Below are 16544 nucleotides of genomic sequence, written 5' to 3'. Positions count from 1 at the left end.
ATTCACAGTTCCGACGTAGCGGGTGAAAATTTACTTCTACCCTTCAATATTATATTCTTCCAGATGGTCTAAGAATTAAATTGACATGAGACAGATTAACAGGAGAAAAAACCCAAAGTTTAATTACATGTGCACAGAGGCCCAATAATGAAACCGTGACCCAAAGAAATCACTAAGGCAGGCAGTTTTTATACTTTTTAGACAAAAAGGACAAAAAAAATCTGTGAGGAATTGATAGGACAAAGAAAGCTTAACTTCGGGAGCTTCATTTAGTAAGGAATTCAAAACAGATTTTGGTCTGTGGTAGTAAATTAGTAAAAAGTAACAGGGGTTGTTGAGACAGCCTTCTTGGCTCTAAATTTCTTATCTGTGGTAATAATGATATCTCTTTACCTCCTGGTATAGGGAGGGTACCTTTCACATTCATTTCTTGCTTTGTGGAGGCAAAGGAGGGGTCAGAGAGTTCTTTCTGCGTTGGCTGTCTCTTAAGTCACCTTTATTTAAAATGATCACTACGCCAAAGTGGCATATTTTGGGGTGGCCTGCCCTTGGCCCCTATACCGCCAAACGTAAGTTCAAAGACAGGGATAACACTATTGTTTGCAAGAATAGTTCTAATTATTAACAAAGGTGGTGGGAACTCTCTAGGCCACTTTAACCCACCAGATTGCTGAATCTTAGGCAGAGTTTGAGTCATCCATTCTACTTGGAGTATGGTAGCTTTTAGGAATCTACAAACATTTTGCATAATTCCTGGACAACAGTGGACATAAAATGGTTTCTTCTATCTGATTCCTGTGGGGGTCCCAAAAGTGGGGATTATGTGCACTAAGAGAGCCTTTATGCCTGCCTGAGCATTCACTTTAGAAGAGGGAAAGACCAGGCCATTCAGACATCATCCACATCACAACTAGACAAAAATCTCTTACCTTCCATAGGCATTAGTTCTATGAAATTTAACTGCCATCAGGTTCCTGGTAAAGTTGGTCAGGGAAAGCTTGCTTGCACCTACCTTGGAAGTGGTCTGTAAAGAATTCTGATAAATAACAAAACGCTTTAGTATGTTTTGCATAATTTCATCTATTTGATAGGTGTCATAAGAGTTTAGTGCCTTTAAAAATCCCTCTTAGATGATGTTGACAACATAACAATAAACTAATCAAGGAAATAAAGACTGTGGTATAAGAATTATTTTGTTAGGTAATTTTTATAGTCCAGTTGAATTTCTTTTAGCCCCCCCCCTTCAATCCCTTCAATCCATTTGTTCATTTCCCTTTGTGAGGCTTATTTTTGAAATTGAACAAGGCTTGTAGTATTAAAAGTGGGGCTTCTAAGTTTGGAGTCTGTCATGTTTTAACAGCAGCTTTTGTAGCTCTTTCAGCAAAATCATTGCCTTTAGAAATTTTGTCATTTTGCCCTGTGTGAGTTCCACAATGGATACTGATAATCTGAGTAGGCAATTGTAAAGCCTCTAACAAAGCAGCGTTTAACTCTTCATGAGATGTTTTAGTCCTCACTGAAGTCAACAATTCCCTATTTTTCTAAAGTTGCCCTGTTGCGTGACAGACACCAAACACATATTTATCATCAGTATATATATTTGCTTTTTGTCCAGAGCCAAGAATCTCAGCTGTAGTAACTGCTACTAACTTATGTGCTTTACCCAACTTAGTTCCGGACAAAATACAAGCTTCCAAGATTTTATGATAAGTCACCACAACATAGAAAGCCTGGAGTTGGCCACTTTTGTCCCAAGTATATGACCCATCAGGAAATATTATGGAATCTGCATTTTGAAAAGGATGATCAGATAAATCAGATTGGGGCTTAATGTTTTCTTCTATTACAGCTGTACAATCATGATCATCTATTCGATTTGCTAATCTGGTAAAAAAAAAAAAGGTACCAGGTTTAGGAAATTGCATCTTCCAATCACAGTGTTAGGATTGAATAACAATGCTTGCTCCTAGCCAGTCTGACAGTGTACCAACAAATGCTGGGTCTTACATACTCGTGAGATAAGTATCACCACATGTGGGATACTCAGTCAAGGAATCCAATGGAAGGGCTTGAGCATATTCAATAAGTGTGGTGGCTGCCGCCACAGCTCAGAAACGTTCAGGCATTTTCAGGGTGCCATGGCATCCAGATCGGTCTATTGTCTAATCCCAGCTTTAGAGTTAAAACTCTAGCAGTACCTTTATTTTTAGTACAAAACAAATGGAAAGATTTTCAAAATTTGGAATCCCTAAAGCTGGGGGAGGGACTCTAGCCAATTTTAATTGTTCAAATTCCTTTTGAGATTCTAGGGAGCAAACCAGAAGATTTGAAGCAATTATTATGCAATTGCATCATCAGAGATTTTCCCTGCTCTGCAAAAGCTAGAATTCATTGTTGACACTACCCTATTAGACCCCCAAATTGTCTAAGCCAAAGTATCAGTTTTACGTTACTGAAATTACTGGAAAGTCATCTACATATTGAATAATTACAGATCTTCCTGACGGGACAGATCTCTCTGCTTTCCCGTAAATGACTAGAGAAAATAGTAAGGAGTCCCCAAACCCTTTTGGATTTCTCTAACTTCATAAGAAAGAGCAAACAAGAATACAGAGTTATCCACTAGAAGAAAAGCAAAAAGTAAAAAAAAAGGGGGGGCGGATAATACAGATCAATTACAGTAAAAACTCTACAGACAATGGTACTGAAGTCAGAATAGTTGCAGGTTTAGGGACTAGATGGGTTAAGAAACAGAAAATTTATTTACTTGTTTAAGATACTACACAAATGTACACAGTAGTCAACCATTTGTATCAAATTTATCTTCCTACTTTACCAGAAGTATGGGACTATTACAAGGTGAATGCACTTTCAAGATTATGCCTCTTTTTTCTCCTAATTTTACTTATTTATTTTTAAAATTTATTTTATTTTTTCCCCTAATTTTAAAATACAAGTTTTATTCCTTCAAATTGAGCTCTAAACAAAGGGTATTATTTTATACATGGCCATGGCTTATCCTTTTGGTAAGCTATTTTTCCTGGTTTTCTATCTCAAATTAATCTAGTATCATTATTGGGTGCCTGGGTGGCTCAGTCGGTTAAGCATCTACCTTCGGCTCAGGTCATGATCTCACGGTCCTGGGACTAAGCCCTGCATCAGGCTCCCTGTCCAGCAGGGAGTCTGCCTCTCTCTCTCCCTCTGCCACTCCCTCCTGTTCCTGTGCTCTCTCTCTTGCTCATGCTTTCTCGCTCTCTCTCAAATAAATAAACACAATCTTAAAAAAAAAAAAAAAAGGAAATACCAATAACCAGTATTGCTGTATCACCCAGATACAAAATGAGAAATTTCCAAGTTAACCGCAGAATAAGTAGCACCTATATCTACCAGAAAAGGCAAGGACAGGTTAACCTGAGAGAAAGGTATTGAAGCATATTATTCTCCAGTTCCTACCTCTAAGATTCCACCAATCTATCAATTTTTGAGCCATTTTCCAATTATTTCCTAGCCGAAGATTTTGTCTTTCTGGGTTTTCTTGATTCTCTTGTTACAATTTTTGTACCCTCTAGGGTCACTTCCTACAATCTCTTTTCCAATATCTTGGCTTTTTGCAACGATATGCAATTTTCCCATCTTCCTTTGCTCCCTTCATAGGTTGACCAGAATAGGGCTATTCCCTTTAGTAGAGAGTTTAGTAGCTAATGCTGTGGTTTTTCATTTTTTCTCTTCTTTGTCTTTCTGTAGAGTGCCACAAAACTGAGTAGCTAATGCTAAGCCTAAGTTCTTTTGCCTTTTCAGTCCATCTGATTGTCTTTCCCTAACTTGAGTTTGGATAGTTGGCAAGATAGCAAAGACAAAAGTGAATAGTACTAGAGGGTGATTTTGACCTGCCCCTGCTTCCATACCAGTGAATGTTGAAAAAGCAACAGATTGCTAATGAAAATCAATTGGGAACTCCTTATGTCTGAGTACCTCTTGGTAGTGTCTCCCAGCTCATCATTAGGAGAAAGGTATTAAATCACCCTTCTTGATGGGTTTCTAAAGCCCTTAATTCTTCTCCAGTTATAAAGGGTGGCTGATAGCTTCCCTTGGCATGATACACATTATTGTGTGTCATTTTCTAGTCTCCAACATGTTTGCTCCATGACCTCAGTGAAGTTTGCTGGTTGCAGAATTCCTAGCAGCCAATGCATATCCCCATATGTGGGGCTACAAACTGAAAATGCTTGGAGCACTTCCTTGAGTCTTTCTGGGCACGGAAAAAGAAGTCTTTAAATGACTAATAGCGGGGTGCCTGGCTGGCTCAGTCAGTGGGGCATGCAACTCTTGATATTGGGGTTGTGAGTTTGAGTCCCATGTTAGGTGTAGAGATTACTTAAAAATAAAATCTTTTTTTTTTTTTTTTTTTGAGAGAGAGAGAGAGAGCGAGACAGAGCGTGCCGGAGTGGGGTGGGGGAAAGGGGGAGAAAAAGAATCTTAAGCAGGCTACATGCCCAGTGCAAAGCCTGAGGCGGGACTCTATCTCACGACCCCCATATCGTGACCTGAGCTGAAATCAAGAGTCAGATGCTTAACCGACTGAGCCACCCAGGTGCCCCAAAAGGAAAATCTTTAAAAAGAAAAAAAAAAAGGACCAATATTATCTGGTGAGAAACGCAAGTGGATTACCTGGGACGCCTGAATAGCATCTCCATGGCATCAGCCTCACAGGTGATCTGAATTGGAAGGGCAGGTTTTCATTATACGGGCCTTGGAGATATTGTGGGTTTGGTTCAGACCACTGCAATAAAGCAAATATCACAATAAAGCAAGTCAAATAAGTTTTTTGGTTTCCTGGTGCATATAAAAGTTATGTTTCCAATATACTGTAGTCTATCAAGTGCACAATAGCATTGTGTTCAAAAACACAATGTGGATACCTGAATTTTAAAATACTTTATTGCTAAAAATGCTAACCATCATCTGAGCTTTCAGTGAGTTGAAATCTCTGATCACAGAGCACCATAAAAAAGTACAGTCTTTCAAATTTTTCATTATTATGAGAATTACCAAAATGTGACACAGAGACACAAAGTCAGCAAATGCTGCTGGGAAATGGCGCCAATAGACTTGCTCAATGCAGGGTTGCCACAAACCTTCAATTTGTAAAATATGCAATATCTGTGAAACACAGTAAAGTAAAGCACAATAAAAGGAGGTATGCCTGTTGAGACAAAAATGTAGGATTATATAGCACTTTGGTTTCTTTTCTCATGTTGATATTTATCAGGCCTAACACTGTTTTTTGTCTTTTTCCATGTGGCCAATGCAGCCACTCTATCCCATTGCCTTCATACAGAGACATAATCTTTTATCCCAAGTCCCGATTATTTCTTGATCACATTTCTTTATGCTTGGTTTCCTAGCTACAGGTTGTGTGTTTCCTAAGGAACTCTTAGAAGTGGATTTCAGGGCTGAGACATGAAGTGGAATCAGGTTAGGACACCAGGCATACAACCATGTGCCCTCACACAGGGCAGGTAATTAGTTACCAGCTGGAGAAGCTGTGCCCTTGTTTTTCCACCCAGGGAAATCTACTCACGAAGGAAACCACCATCTAAAAGATTGTTGCTTCCTTCTTCTCGGGAGTCAATTTCATGTAGGGAAAGATTAAGAGATGCAGAGAGAACTGGTACAGCAAAGAAAAGAGGGTGGTTCTATGGAAGAGAAAGTGCTTTAGTTTTCCCATTTGCTTTTCCATTGTTCTCAGTCTTTCTGGTTATCAAATCACTTTTTACATTCTCCTTAGAATAACAGTCATCCAGTAAATACCACCAATCCGTATGCTTCGAACGAGGCACGTCTAAGAACCCCTACAAATATGTTCATTTGTCCAAATCAAAGAAACAGTCCTCACCACCATTAAGACTGGATTCTTATATATATGTCCAGTCCAAATATGATAGAGAATATTAACAATTTAAGAAAAGCCCTGCAGGCAACATTTCTGGCTTTCTACAATTTTTCTACCATCAAAGCTAATAGTGATCCTGAAGGGATTTTAGAGCTGGTGTCACCTTACTCAATAATAAAATCTTGAATTTGGAGAGGGTAGTTCATCTGGCTAGTATTCCAAAATAGTAGAGAGCGAGAAAGGAGACTTGTCTTAATTCAGGGTTTCTTACCTTACTGTTGTGTGTCTGTAAGACTTTCAGCTGATCCACCCAATTCAGGAATTGCCAGATAAATCCTTAGTGCCAAATCGTTGGGAAAATATAATTAAATATAAAATTTCCTGCCAAGCCAATAAAACTTCTTCATAAAACATAGAATGAAATGGTTTTATTACTGAATAAGCACTAAACAAGACTGCGACGTGCATCAACAGGCAATCTGCTAAAGAGATTGTACAGACCAAAGAAAAAAAAAAAAACACCTCTTACCCTTTTCTATACATGTTAACCCATGTTGGTGTTCATTTTCAAAGAGGTGGCTCCTTGGGCCCCAGCAATGACATTCCTAGTATGTAAAACTGGAAGAGGCTTATTTAGCTTTGAAAAACATTTACATGCATTTTAAAGAGGCTGAGCTAGCAATTATAATCTCATTTTCAGAAGGAAATTTTAAGAGAAAAGTGGAGGCCGGGGGAGGAAATTTCTCTACTTTTTGCACTAGGGAATTTGTTAAAGTAGTTTTTTTAGATTTACCCTTACGCTGGCAAAGAATAGTCAACGTCACGATCCTAGAGGGCCTATGCTACCTAATAAATTACCCAGATAGGGTCTCACACAGGAAGAGAAAAGACCTTAGTAGCTGGATCTAGAGTATGAGGTGAGCTATGGCTTTCAGGTGTAAAAACAAGACAACAAAATGGAGTCATTTATGCCAAGCCCCATGTCACCAAACCAAGACATAACTTAATTGCAGTTTCAGTTCTCCCAGAAATGGAATCTTAAACCAGCCAATTGGAATGACCTGACCAGCACTACTTATGTAATGTGCCTGATAGAGCCCTGCCACCCCCTAAGGGAAAGTAACCTTGCAGTAACCAGATACTGCATGATTCAAATTGATTTTTGCTCAGATAAACTCTTACAATGTTTATTATGCCTCAGTTTATCTTTTTTTTAAAGTTTGCTTATTTTTTTTTAGTAATCTCTACACCCAGTGTGGGGCTCAAACTCATGACCCCAAGATCAAGAGCATGGTACTCTGAGCCAGCAAGACACCCCTCCTCAGTTTATCTTTTTTTTTTTTTTGGTATTAATGAATAGATTTTTATTTTTTTTATTATTAAAGTTATATATATATATATATTTTTTAATTTAAATTCAATAATCCAACGTATAGTACATCATTAGTTTTGATATGATGTACAATGATTCATTAGTTGTGTATAACTCAGTTTATCTTTTAACACAGCAAAGGGGCAATGCCCCATTATAAATGGTACATAAGGTCCAGGTTGGAGTAACAAGAGGAATCTGAAGCTTGGTTTGACAGATTAGGGCTAGAGCTACTCATACTTTTGGTTTGTATGGCTTCTAGAATCCAGGACAGGGCTCAGCCTGCAGATAGTTTGGGTCACAAAGCCTCAGCTACATTAAAGAAAAAGCAATCTGGGGGGAACCCGGGTGACTCAGTGGGTTGAGTGTCCAACTCTTGATCTCAGCTTAGGTCTTGATCTCAGGGTTGTGAGTTCAAGCCCCATGTTGGGCTCCACCATGGAGCCTACTTAAAAAGAAAAAGTAATTTAGGACTAGAAACAAGAAGATTAGGAGTTATAGAGAAATAGATTTGTGTATAAAGGCATTGTTGTATTTTATAACCATATTGAAATTTACTCCTTTTACCACAGTTAACAAAATATATCACAAGAAAAACAAGGATGTTTGGGGAACCTGGGTGGTTCAGTCGGTTACGTATCTGCCTTTGGCTCAGGTCATGCTTTCAGAGACCTGGGATTGAGCCCCACTCCCTGCTCAACAGGGGAGTCTGCTTCTCCCTCTTCCTCTGCCCCTGCTCATGTTCTCTCTCTTGCTCACTGTCTCTCTCAAATAAATAAGAAATATCTTAAAACAAAAAACAAAAAAACCAACTAAGCATGTTTAACAAAAACAATACTTCTGAAAGTAGAACACAATTTTCTTTTCAGGAAATAATATTGCAAATGGTTGCTTCTGGGTCAATTTACCACAGTAGAGGAGCAAGTTGTTAAGGCATAGCTATGCTCAACTGAGCCACTTTTCTGCACACTTGTAAAGTGCCTGAAAACATTCCTAAGGTCAAGATTTAAAACCATTTTAAGAGACAAGACTTTAAGTGTTTTATAGCCACCTCTGTGAGAGGTTCTTTCCTGCCCCAAATGGTCAAAACTTAATTAGAAGGTTGACAATACTTAAGTTTGTTTTCCTCACCATATCTTCTGTTCAAAATACTATTATCATTGGTAATGTGGTTTGTATCTTGTCTGATCTGGATAATACAGTCCAGAAAGTAGGGTTTGAGAAGATAGACCCTATGCTCATGAAGGAAGTGTTGGCCCTCTGGGTGCAGGCCACATCCTGACTTCCCCCTCCCCTAGTTTTATAAATGGGGGACTCTGAGTTCCTTGACTTTCAGTGAACTGGGGTAAAGAGTGTGAATTACAATGGTGAGAAGGTTGCGTACTTACAAGTCAACTATCCTGTTGAAGCAGAACAGGTCCTGGAAGAAAATATTTCATATAAGGTAGCATCTGAGCAATAATATGTCTATGGAGAAGGCGATGGAGAAGAAGTCAATGGTAGACCTGAAGCTTGGCTGCGAATCAAGTGAGAAGTAGATGGCAACCTGGGAAGGATGTGGTATTTGATGGCTTACTGGTGGTGGAGTTGAGAGTATGGTATAGAATGTTGCTCTGGAGGCATAATATGATGAGAGTTCAATACCATTGGTTCACCCCGATATTCAGGATGATGGCGAGCTCAGGCGTGGAGAGAGGAGGTAGTGGTTCTCAAGCACCTGAGTTTGAGTCATTCTGAATAGGGACAGTTATTAAGTTTCTAAGTTTTCTTGTTGAAATACAAAGGTTTCCTGACTCACTGAAGGAAATTGAGGTGAAGCTGTGTACAATGAATTCCCCTGGAGGAGCACAAATATCTTCTTATGGCTGATTATATGGCTTGTGCAGTACGTGTTGGAAAGGAGGTGGTGGTATACTGTGTTGCCTTGTTGGAATATAGTTCATATGATGCTTGTCTGGCAGCCTTATAAAACGATCAGAAATTTCATGTGGTGTAGAAGCAATACGTAGGATGAACATTTTCAAGTTAAGGACGGGCAGCAAGGTCTCCGGATCTCATATGGCGGTGGTTGATATGAGCATCTAAATCTCTTTGAGACAAGTATGTTCTCTTGCATCCTTGAACAGTGCTACACATGAACAGAGAACCTTGTGCATGCTCCTCAATTCGGTGAACATATTTACTACAGCCTGGACACAACTTATCGCCTTCTTTTGCATGTAACATAGCACAGGCATAGCAAAAAGCATGCTTGCATGGAATCATCCGCCCATAGATTTTAATGGGTAATTCGCATTTGTCACAGAAATGAACTGGGGTGTCATCCCTTTCACCCAAGATGTTTATCCTAAAGTCCCAGAAAATATCTTCACTAGATCTTTGCTCATTTCTAAACGTTTCGCCCCTATTAAAGTCGTACCGTTCTTCCGCGCTAAGATTGTGTCCTTCAGCGCTAAGATGGTGTCCTTCAGCACTAAGATGGAGTTCTTCCGTGTGCTCCATGATTCAGCTTGCAGGGCACGATGGGAACGGAAATCAACCTCACTGACCCAGGGAGCGCATGTGCGCTACCCTCTTGAACCAGTGAGGCGGAAGTGCACGTGAGTTGCTCCAACTTTGACGTCTTCTTACGTACCCCCATTCCGGTGATGGAGTCAAGCAGGGAAAACAGGAAGTGTTTCAGAGCGGAGTTTGGTTAGACCGCTTTTTTTTTTTTTATGCTTCAAGACAAAGTAACCTTTAACTGGAGAAAGAGACTGACCTAGAAGGGAGTTGGGGGGAGGGGGGGAGGGGGAGGGGGAGGGGTGGGGAAAAGGAAGGGGAGGGGGGAAGGGGAGGGGGGGGTGGGGAGAGAGCAGGCCAACCAGCGCAGTAATATACCCAAAGGCATAGACTTGCTGCAGGTGAGGCAGCCAGCGCACCCTTAAAGGTTTTTTTAGTAATCCACGTTCTTTCCTTTTTTGGGTGAAAGCCCTTCCATTATATGAAATGTTCAAATAGATACTGGATAGCTTCTTATCAAGACGCTGTAGCTCTGGCTTCTCAAACTTTTCTGCCAAAGTATCCCCCAATCGTAGAGAAAAGTAAATTTAACTGTGAGAGTGAGGGGAGCAGAGTTCTAAATACCTCTGAAAGCAAGATATTTCTTTGAATAGTTGTACTTTACCTTAAAATTATATGAAGATAACTTGTCTTAAAATGTTGGTTTATTTTATTTTAGAATGTTGGTTCATTTTAATAAAAAAATATTGCTTTTAATTACTTAAATTACTCGACTTTCTCCCTGCCCCTAAAGTCTTTGAGTAGTAGTGATACCCCAGCGAGCTGTGCAGGAGATGTACCAAACGCTGTATGTAGCACACTGGTATAGCTCTCCTCAGCGTTGGTACACTAGTTTGTGATCCACTGCTCGCAGTAGCTTCTTTACTGAGTGCAGGGTCACCGGTAGGACTTAGAAATCTTTTATACAGAATCCTATATAATTGTATTTGTGTATAAGAATATCTGTGAATAAAAGTTAAAGGTTGAAAGCCCCAACAAATTAGGAAGATGATGAGTCACATTATAAAATACCTTCCCATATCTCCCAATTTCTAATTTTGGTTCTTTAAATATTACATCCTCCTGACATATTTGACGTGCACTTATAGAACATTAACAACTTGGAGGAGAGACCTAAGTAAAATAAAAAATTCAAGAGCAGGGGCGCCTGGGTGGCACAGCGGTTAAGCGTCTGCCTTCGGCTCAGGGCGTGGTCCCGGCGTTGTAGGATCGAGCCCCACATCAGGCTCCTCTGCTATGAGCCTGCTTCTTCCTCTCCCACTCCCCCTGCTTGTGTTCCCTCTCTCGCTGCCTGTCTCTATCTCTGTCGAATAAATAAATAAAATCTTAAAAAAAAAAAAAAAAGAACGTCTTTAAAAAAAAAAATTCAAGAGCAAATCAGTGATCACTCAAAGATGAATAGGAAGCATATCATAAGTGATCATTCGTTTACGGAAAGATAAGGCTGGATTTACAGCAATACTGTTTGTACTCCCATTTTGGGAACTTATGTCTATTGTAAAGTGAGGCTCACCCTCACTGTGATAGCTTCATCCATACTGTTCAGAATAAGTGCACTCATTTTCATTTACAAGACAACTTCGCAAAGGAAGTAATGAACTACTATGACCAAATATGCCAAATATATGATGAAAAAATAATTGAAGGATAGGTCAGAGCAGGAAATTGCCCTCATTAAGCAGATTATCCATCTCTGCTGAAACGCCGGTGCATAGTCAAAGCTGACCTTTGCCAAACAAAAAGAGAGTCAGCAGGGATGTTGCCCCAAGTTGAAAATGCTACAGAGAAAAGAAAAAGCCATTTTTTGATGGTCTTCATTTAGATACTGGAATTGCTGAAGCATATAGCTAGATCAGACTATTTTTTTGCAATTATACTCCGTGATTGATGCTGGGGATTTGGAGAAACTCTGAAATAATGAGTAGTTGACAAATTTTCATATTTGCTGACACACTTTATAAAAGAAAAAATACACAGCCTCATAGGACATTTTATCAGAGAAGATGAGCAAGAGAGTGAATGAGCAGCAGAGGTAGGGTTAAAAAGAATAAGAGACAAGCCCCCCTTTTCATGTTGGAAATGATTACGAGTCTTACAGGTCATTGGAAGAAGGAATCCTCTTTATCCATTTCATTATTGATGAATTCCTGAAAAGTTGCATGTAAGTAGGTACCAGTTTTCTCATCTTGACCTGTGATATCACTTCACGACTGTTCTGTCTTTATTTTGAATTTGTCACCTGTGGATAATGGTTATTGATACTTAAACTTTTGGTTTCTTTGGGCTTCTGCTAAATAGCTAATGCCATACAAACACGTAAGTGTGCAAGGGGACCTTGTGACTCAGTATGTGCCCTGCTTTCTGCAAAACAATCCTGTTTGAAATGGAGTAGTTTTCAAGCCTTCTCTGTAATCAGAAGGGTGCAGCTGCTCTGAGCGAACAGAGTTGGGAGCCCAGTCTTACCTCCTTAACACTGTCCAGCTCTGGCATCCCTTTCACCCACTCAGTGGAACACAGTTTGAATACTACTCCTCATACATTTTCTAAGCTGATATATAAAACAGATGGGCATTCATATATTTACCACCTAGATAAGAAAGAGAGCAGTATCAGTGCACTTGAAAATCCTGCTGTATTCCTCACTCATTATCACCCTCACAGGAGGAAAGCACTGTACTGAATTGTGTATTGTGTATTCATTGTTCTCTTGCTGTTTTCACTTTAAAGAGTCCCATATGTGTATATCTTTATACAAAATATTAGTTACTTTTGCATGTTTTTCACTTTGTAGGTATGGAATAACACTGTGACTTTCTTTATACCTTAACATATTTCTGAGATACTTTGATGTTAATGCATATATTTTATTCATTATCAATACTGTATTCCATTGTCTGACTGTATTATAATTTAAATATTCCCCTACTGATGACTATTCGGGTTGTTCTTACATTTTGCAAGTGTAAGTGCTGCTTTGAAATATTCTTGTACGTGCCTCTTGTACATGTTCCAGAATTTCTCTAGGGGATGTGTATAGGATTGATGTACGGATCATAGAGATATTCAACTTTTGCAAAGTGTGCATACTAATTTGTCAGTGGATTATAAAAGTTTCTGTTGTTCATCTTCACCAATACTTGTTATTAACTGACTCTTAATTTATTACAAATTTGTTGGTTGTAAAATTTATGGGTTTTTTTCAATTAATTATTGAAGATTTTATTTATTTTATTTCAGAGACAGAGCGTGAGTGAGAGAGAGAGCTGGGGGGAGAGGGAGCGGGAGAAGCAGAGTCCCCGCTGAACAGGGAGCCTGATGTGGGGCTTGACCTCCGGACCCTGAAATTGTAACCTGAGCTGAAGGCAGGTGATTAACTGACTGAGCCACCCAGGCACTCCAATTTATGGGTCTTTTTAAAAAGAATTTTTAAAAGATATTTATTTTAAAGGTTTTATTTTTTAACTAATTTCTACACCCAATATGGGTCTTGAACTCACAACCCCAAGATCAAGAGTTGCATGCTTCACCAACTGAGCCAGGCAGGTGCCCCCAAATTTATGTTTTTATGTTGTGTTTCTCTGCTTAAAGTGCAGTTGAGGGGGCGCCTGGGTGGCTCAGTTGTTGGGCGTCTGCCTTCGGCTCAGGGCGTTATCCCAGGGTCCTGGTTTCAAGCCCCGCATGGGGCTCTCTGCTCCACTGGGAAGCCTGCTTCTTCCTTTCCCACTCCCCCTACTTGTGTTCCCTCTCTTGCTGGCTGTCTCGCTCTCTGTCAAATAAATAAATAAAATCTTAAAAAAAAAAAGTGCAGTTGAGCAGTTTTTCATGGTGTTTTGACATTTATAATTCTTGTTTTGTTAGATATCTATTTATATCATTGGACCATTATTGAACAATTTATATTTTTCTTTATTGATTTGTGAGATACTAATTCTTTGCCAGTTATATGACTTGCAGTTATCTTCTCTAACTTTGTAAGTTGCCTTTTAATTTCTTTATGATGTGGTAAATAAAAGTTCTCAATTTTTTTAAAAAAAGTTTTTATTTATTTATGTAATCTCTATACCCAATGTGGGGCTTGAACTCGCTACCCTGAGATCAAGAGTCAAATGCTCTTCCGACCAAGCCAGCCAGGTGCCCCAGAAGTTCTCAATTTTGATTTATTAGGCTTATCAGTCTTTTTCTTTATGATTAGTGCTTTTCTGAAATGCTTAAAATGTTTTCCCTAACTTGAGGTCATAAAAGATATTTTCCCTTACAATTTTTGTTTTGTTTGGCCTTTCAAATGGAGTCATCTTTAATTGAATTGCAATTGATTTTGTATATTGTAATGTCAGGATATGTTTTTTTTCCTCCACATAAAAAGTCACGTGAAACCGAGTTAAAATGGAGTTGGGGGGCACCTGGGTGGCTCAGACATTTGAGTGTCTGCCTTCGGCTCGGGTCATGATCTCTGGGTCCTGGGATGGAGCCCAGCATCGGGCTTCCTGCTCAGTGGGGAGTCTGTGTCTCTCTCTCCCTCTGTCCCTCCCTACTGCTCCTCTCTCTCTCTCTCTCTCTTTCAAATAAATAAACAAAATCTCTAAAGATAAATAAATAATAAAATGGAGGGGCACCTGAGTGGCTCAGTTGGTTAAGTGTCTGCCTTCAGCTCAGGTCATGACCTCAGGGTCCTGGGATAGAGCCCCACATTGGGCTTCCTGCTCAGCGGGGAGTCTGCCTTGCCCCCCCACCCCTGCTCGTGCTCTCTCACTCTTTCAAATAAATCAATAAATAAAATCTTAAAAAAAAATGGAGTTGGAAGGCCAGGAGGCAGAACTCTCACAATGTAACACTTCTTTTTTAAAATTTTTTAAAGATTTTATTTATTTATTTGTCAGAGAGAGACCAAGAGCAGGAGCAGGGGGAACGGCAGGCAGAGGGAAAAGAGGGTTCCCCGCTGAGCAAGGAACCCAAGGTGAAGCTCAATCCCAGGACCCTGAGATCATGACCTGAGCCAAATTCAGATGCCTAACTGTCTGAACTACCCACATGTCCCACAGCATAACACTTCTTACAGCCCTTTGCAGACTCAACAGGAAGAGAGATACCTTACATTCCTGACAGAAGAATCCTGTATAGTACTTAACTACACCAGCAGGAGGATGAAAGATTTTCTCCTGGCCTAGCAACAGCCCAGCCAATGAGAAACTCTCACAACTTAGCCAATGAAAAACCATTATACTTCAGACTCCCAGTTGACTCCGATGGACTTTTTGTTCATTGGAGCCACTCCCAACTCCCCCCTTTCCTCTATAAAAGAATGTTGCTCTTCTTTGGGGCACCTGGCTGGTTCAGTCAGTGAAGTGTGCAGCACTTGATCTTGGGGTCATGAGTTCAAGCCCCATGTTGGGGGTAGAAATTATTAAAAAAAAAAACAACAAACAAACGTTGTCCTCCTTTGTTCTCTGGACTTGCCTATGGTTTTTTCTTAGCTTGTGTGTCCTGAATTGGAATTCTCTGCTAGTCCTGAGTAAAACCATTTTGTTGGTAAAATAACTGACAGTTTTATGTTTTAAGGCTAAGAGTCAATTATCCTAGAACCACTTGTTAAATAACACATTCTTTTCCTTCTGATCTGCAATGGCTAACTCTGTCATATGTCGGATTTTCACATATATGTCTGTTTCTGGGTTCTTTATTCTATTATGTTGGTCTGTTTTCCTATCCCATCTTAATTACTGTGGCTTTATAAAGTTTTAAGGTTTTGGAGAGGGGAGCAAGTCTCTCCAAATTATTTTTCAGGATGATCTTGTCCTATTCTTGGCCATTTGCTTTGTCAAGATATTTTAGGCTGGTGAGATATTAAAGGGATGAAGAAGTTCTGAGGGAAAAGAAGGGGAGAAAATAAGGTTTACAAATACACATTTGCTCATGTCACATTTTTTCTAAAAGTCAACCCTGCTTTTAAGTCAAAGACCAGAAAAGCTGCCTGCCTCAATTTACTGGCATCACTGTTGGTACTCTGTGAGATGAGGCACAGGGTTAACATAATTTTTGTTTCCTTTGCTTTTAAAGCTAACTTCTTTGGGATCTTACCATTTCTTGGGATGGGCAGTATAGCACTGTGATGAAAAGCATGGCCTCTGTTGACAGGCATACTTAGTTTTTTTTAAAGATTTATTTATTTATCTATTTATTTTAGAGAGAGCACAAGTGGGGGAGGGCAGAGGGAGAGAGAAAGAGAGAGAGAGAGAATCTTAAGCAGACTCCATGTGGAGCCTGACATGGGGCTTGAGATCTCTGAACCCTGAGATCATGACCCGAGCAGAAACCAAGAGTCAGATGCTCAACTGACTGCACCACCCAGGCGCCCCTGACGGGCATACTTATGTTTTAATTCTTGCTTGTCTTCTTATGACCTGTGTGACTTAGGCATATTACTTAATCTTTCTGAGACTTGTTATTTTCTTTTCTATCTTTAAATGGTGGTGGTAATAACAATAATAATTTTCCTAATGTGTTAGCTTTTTATTGCTGCCATAATGAATTGCCACAAACTTAGTGCTTTAAAACAACACAAATTTATTATCATAGAGTTTTGTAGGTCAGAAGTCTGACAAGGCTCTCAGTGGACTAAAATCAAGCTTTCGGCAGGGCTGTGCTCCTTTCTGGAGGCTCTAGGGGAGATTCCATTTCCTTGCTCTTTCAGATTGTTGGCAGAATTCAGTTCCTTGCAGT

General features: G+C 39.6%; 1 pseudogene; it reads right to left on the bottom strand.

Moving 5' to 3' along the window:
* Positions 1-8422: 8422 nt before the first annotated feature.
* LOC123796539 (E3 ubiquitin-protein ligase Hakai pseudogene) lies at positions 8423-9767 on the bottom strand (annotated as a pseudogene).
* Between the last annotated feature and the right edge of the window lie 6777 nt (positions 9768-16544).

This window comes from Ursus americanus, chromosome X (genome assembly GCF_024610735.1).
Source record: "Ursus americanus isolate L20-20 chromosome X, mUrsAme1.1.p, whole genome shotgun sequence".
Lineage (NCBI taxonomy): Eukaryota > Metazoa > Chordata > Mammalia > Carnivora > Ursidae > Ursus > Ursus americanus.
This window is presented reverse-complemented; position numbering and strand designations above follow the sequence as displayed.